This window comes from Thalassophryne amazonica, chromosome 10 (assembly GCF_902500255.1).
Source record: "Thalassophryne amazonica chromosome 10, fThaAma1.1, whole genome shotgun sequence".
Classification (NCBI taxonomy): domain Eukaryota; kingdom Metazoa; phylum Chordata; class Actinopteri; order Batrachoidiformes; family Batrachoididae; genus Thalassophryne; species Thalassophryne amazonica.
The window spans coordinates 70,871,103-70,876,698 of NC_047112.1; positions in this window are offsets into that span (position 1 = coordinate 70,871,103).

Here is a 5,596-nt window from a genome sequence, read left to right on the forward strand (position 1 = left end):
TATATATTGTGAGTTGAGCATGAAAGTGGCTGGAATCAGGTCAGTTCTTTGTGGTGTTAGTGCTCAAGCTAAACGTCACTGTCAGCATTTTCTCAAACCAAAGAGGGTACTTGCAGCTACTACAGTTTTCAATTGCAGCAGTGTCTTTTGGTATTCGTGAACAGCAAGTGTGATTTGAATGTGGGAAGTTTGATTTCATGTTTCACGCTAAAATGCTTAAATCTGTTTGCGTACATCTCAGCTGATATCTCACACACACGGTCTCAAATGGGAGAAGATGTACGCTGTCGAGGTGGAAGAGATGATGGAACAATCGAGCATGGTTTATTATATTCTAAAACTGTATTTTATTTCCCAGAGTCATGATGGGAATGATGCGCTGGTGTTTTTTGTTTTTGAATGGTGACACCCACCCCCCACCACCCTGTTGTGGTTACAGTACAAGCCGGCGTCAAGTGGAAGTTCAAACAAGCTAAAGCAAGCTCTGCAACTACTACAACAGGTTTCACCGAACATTGTAAGCGGGGTCAGTGTTGGTCACATGGTTGTGGTGTTATTCGCTAGCCTGCCGTCTTGCTAGAGCTCTTGTATTCTGCTTGTGGCTGCCCCCCCCCCCCCCCCCCCCTTTCTTATTCTCAAAGTGTGCATCCGTTCAGAGCAACGTGGCTGCACGGATATGTGTACAAAGCTATAGAGGAAAAAAATCACAGGAGTACTATTTTGCAGTCTTAAAACTTTTTTTTTTTTTATGTAAATGACAAGGGAGAAGTCATTTATTATAATAAAAATATATGATTTAAATGTATAAAAAAGATGGAAATAAAACTATTTGTGAATGTACTTTGAGTTGCTTATTAATTTAAAGGCCTCTTACACATCAGTCACATTCGTGTTATTCGTCTGTCCTTATGGATATCAGAGTTGCACATTTTTCAGTAAATTTGGGGCTACATACATCATGACTGTTTTTAACTCTGAACATACTGATCACCAAAGACTGTCTAACTACTATCTCATGTTTAGGTGGAGACGTACACACACTGTAAATGTACTGAATTTGTGTCCCCAAGAGTACAGTGTTGTGCCATTACTGATATTATTTGAAGTCTTAATGGCTCTCCTAATTTTTGTACTCTGTTATCCTCTTTAACATATGAAAATATACTGAAGCTCTGACTTGCACAACTTCAAATGAAGATATTATGTATTTGAAACATGAGAACAAAAGCTTTGTCACACGGCTGTGGTGGTGTTGCTGACGGTCCCTCGTGATGCAAGTGATGCACCTCAACTATCCACTTATTTGACTTGGAGCCAGTCTGAGACCGAAGGGTTATCCAGAGAGACTGATACCAAAGACATTTAGTCATCACTGGTTAGTCGCTCACAATCACACCGTAAGACTAGAAGCACCTGAACATGAGCTAAACCAACATATACAGTGTTCTATTTGTACCCTGTTGGAATTTCATACTTGTGCCCCCCCCCCCCCCCCCCCCCCCCCCCCCAAAAAAAAGTTGTAATACCAACTCGTAGGAACCCGTGTACTTCACAATCCAACATGGCTGCTCCCAGAAGCAATAGAAAAGAAATCTAGTTTTAAATTTGTTTTGCTCAAGGCCAAAATATGGCCATTGGGTATTGGGAAGACTTTGCGTCTGTCTACTCAGTATAAGCCTGTTACTGCCAGGGTCTTCAAATTCACAGGGACCATTCTTGGGACAGACTGGACAAGTTCAAAGATGGCTAACCTTGACCTATTCTAAGAGGTCAAAAGGTCACATTGTTTCTACACACATTTTCATTGATTGCATCCTCCTACGGCTGAGGGTACTTTAGCTTATCTGTCTTGTGTCCAGTTTGAGTACATATTACTGTCCTGTCTTTGGACATGCTGCTACAATAATATCTGAAATACGTTGCCTTGTTTAACAGGTGCCACTAATATTGGCTCACCTGGTAGATGTTGCTAACAACAATAACAATACATATGCTACAAACCAAAACAATGTAACTTCTGTGGCTTCTATTCTCTTTCAAGGACTCTGATGGACCAAATGTTTTCTTGTAGCAGTCAATACTCCAAAATCTTGGCGTCATCCAGGTTATCTTCTGACTAGCAGTGCTGTGTGGAAAACAACACATTTACCTCAGGTGTAAGGCCAGTTTTAGTTCCAACTTCTGAGGTAATGCTTCTAGTTTGCTGATACCAATTCAATAATAGTAAGTCCCATCGGCTGCTCCCTTGTTTGCACTTGGGATCGCCACAGCAAATACAAGGTGGATCTGCATGTTGAATTGGCACAAGTTTTACGCCAGATGCCCTTCCTGACGCAACTCCACGTTACATGGAGAAATGTGGCAGGGGTGGGATTTGAACCGGAACATGAACTGAAACCAAGCGCATTAACCACTTGGCCACTGATACTAATTCAATAATGAGTTGGAAAATATCCTTTAGGGGGTTACATCATTCCTTCCCCACATGAAGTGAAGAGACGCTACAGAGAAGTTTGCCCCAAACTCTAGTAAGTCATTTTCTACCTCCCTTGAGAAACAGAGTTCTCAGAAATCTGTAATTAAATGTTTTAACACAAAAGCCAATCATTGGTATGGGGGAGCTTCCACTAGTCCTAGGGTCCACTGGTCTGAACCTCTTATGTGATGGTGTATATTACAACCCTGAACTGATTTTAAAGGTCACAAATAAATGTAATACTTTCAAGTAGCTAACAAACCAGATCACTTTTAATTGTACTGTTGTCTATAAATTGGTTGAATTGAAAATCAATAAATGGTGGTAATTTGCCATAATTAATTTTTTTTAATTGTCACACTTTTGTGACACTATTTAACCTACTTCAGTGTAACATAAATCCTACCATAAATGTAAAAACAGTCTCAACATGCCGTGCAGTGTGTGTGTGCGCGTGCGCGCGCGACAATGTGACCCCTGACAAACTTCATGCTGTGACGTAAAACCACGTTAGTTGCTCAAAGAAGATAAAGTAGTAATTACCCCTTATGGAAACAAATGTAGACTTTTGCAGAGAAAATTTTGTTCAAACATTTATTGGCGCTTGTGAATCATGTTTTACTTTAAGGACAGAAGAAAAAACGCATTTTTGCGTAATCACGTTTTTACGGAAATGGCGCCATTTCAAAGTGAGCTACATGTGTTAGCATCGTTAGCAGCCTGCCGTGGAAACAGTTAAGGTAAGTTTTTTCAGAAACGAGATGATTTGCACAACGTAAATCAGATTTCAGGTGAAGTTACAAGGAGCTGCTGTAGGTTCGTCCATATATATATATATATATATACAGCGAGGAAAATAAGTATTTGAACACCCTGCGATTTTGCAAGTTCTCCCACTGAGAAATGGAGGGGTCTGAAATTTTCATATTAGGTGCATGTCCACTGTGAGAGACAAAAAAAATCTGGAAATCACAATGTATGATTTTCTTTAATAATTTATTTGTATGTTACTGCTGCAAATAAGTATTTGAACACCTGGTCCGCTCCTCCACATAGATTTACAAGTTTTATTTACAAATATTTCAAAGACATTTCATTTACATTTCAGAAAGTATGCATTTGAGGAAGCTTTCTTGAAATTTGTAAAAAGGATCTCCCAAGAAGCTACCTTAGCTTATAAAAGGAGTCCTAAGCACAAGATATATTACAATACAACAGTTAAAAAAAAAAAAAAACACCACCCTACCCCCTATGGATGCATTAAGCACTCCCACACACACATTCATACAGTCCCACATTATCTGGAAATGATATTGCACTTATCCCATCAACTAATCTCATACTGATTTTTCAGTCTTATTCACAAAGGTATATCATCAAACACATTCGATTATTTGCGGCAGCAAATTTTTCTTACATTTACAGTCATGACAGAGGCATTAAAAAAAAACAAAGTACAAAGACATTTAATTATAATACATTTGAATTTCATTGTTGTGTACATTATTATACATTTGTTTGTATTTTGCTATTAGGGTCTAGCCTGAGTATAATGTAGCAACAAGTCATTTTTCAAAAGTTTCTTAAATATATGTAACGATACTGAGTTTTGTATTGTATCGTCAATTGCATTCCAGATCTGTGGACCTTTGCATGTAATGCTAAAATTAGTACATTTCAGTTTACGCTTTTTGCCCTTACTGATTTTTTCTTCTTGTGTTATATTCATGAGTTGGATAAGTAATTGGGATTAGTTGGCAAAGTCTTTAATTTCGCTTATATACTACATTATACATCATGCATGCGTTCTGAAATATGTTGCTCTCAGTTAGCTTCAGAAGCTTAAGCCTACAAAAGAGAGGATCAGAGGGAGCACCATATTCGGACCAGGTTATAACACGAATCACTTTCTTTCGCAAAGCAATCAATTTATTGAGATAACTAGGATACGTGTTACATCATAATATTGCAGTAATTCAAATGTGGTTCAAATAAAGTTTGATAAAGTGTTATAAGAGCTTTGAGAGGGAGATAATGTCGAATTTTATAAAATAATCCAACATATTTCGATAACTTACTTGTCAATTCATCAATTTGTTTTTTAAAATATAAAAATTCATCAATATATATACCTAACAATTTTATGTACTGTACTCTTTCAATGCCAATTCCATTAATCTCTATCTGTATATTTTCAATATTTATCCGAGAGCTGTTAGAACGGAACATAATGTAGTGAGTTTTATTAATGTTTAAAGATAGTTATTGCATTTGAGCCAAATGTCCACTTTAGTTAATTCTTCATTAACTGTGTTTTGGAGAAACTGAAGATTTTTATGTGATTAAAAAAAGATTTGTATCATCTGCAAAAATAATTTGTGTAATATATCTGATGAATTTATAAAGTCGTTTATGTAAATAATAAAAAGAAGAGGACCTAATATGGATCCCTGTGGAACACCACATTTTGTTGTTTTGTATTGCGATTTACTGCTATATATCTGTACATAATGCTCCCTTTCAGACAGATAGCTTCTGAACCAGCTGAGCGCAATACCTCTGACACCATAATGCTCAAGTTTCCCCAATAAGATGTTAAAATCTATAGTGTCAAATGCTTTTGACATAGATCTTCTCCAAATCTTTCAGGTTTGGAGTTTCAGCTCCCTCCAAAGATTTTCTATTGAGTTCAGGTCTGGAGACTGGCCAGGCCACTCCAGGACCTTGAAATGCTTCTTATGGAGCCCCTCCTTAGTTTCCCTGGCTGTGTGTTGGGGTCATTGTCATGTTGGAAGACCTAGCCATGACCCATCTTCAATGCTCTTACTGAGGGAAGGAGGTTGTTTGCCAAAATCTCGCAATACATGACCCCTTCCATCCTCCATTCAATACGGTGCAGTCATCCTATCCCCTTTGCAGAAGAGCACCCCCAGAGTATGATGTTTCCACCCCCATGCTTCATGGTTGGGATGGTTTTCTTGGGGTTGTTCTTATCCTCTAAACATGGTAAGTGGAGTTGATTCCAGAAAGCTCTATTTTGGTCTCATCTGACCACATGACCTTCCCATGCCTCCTCTGGATCATCCAGATAGTCACTGGTGAACTTCAGACGGGCCTGGA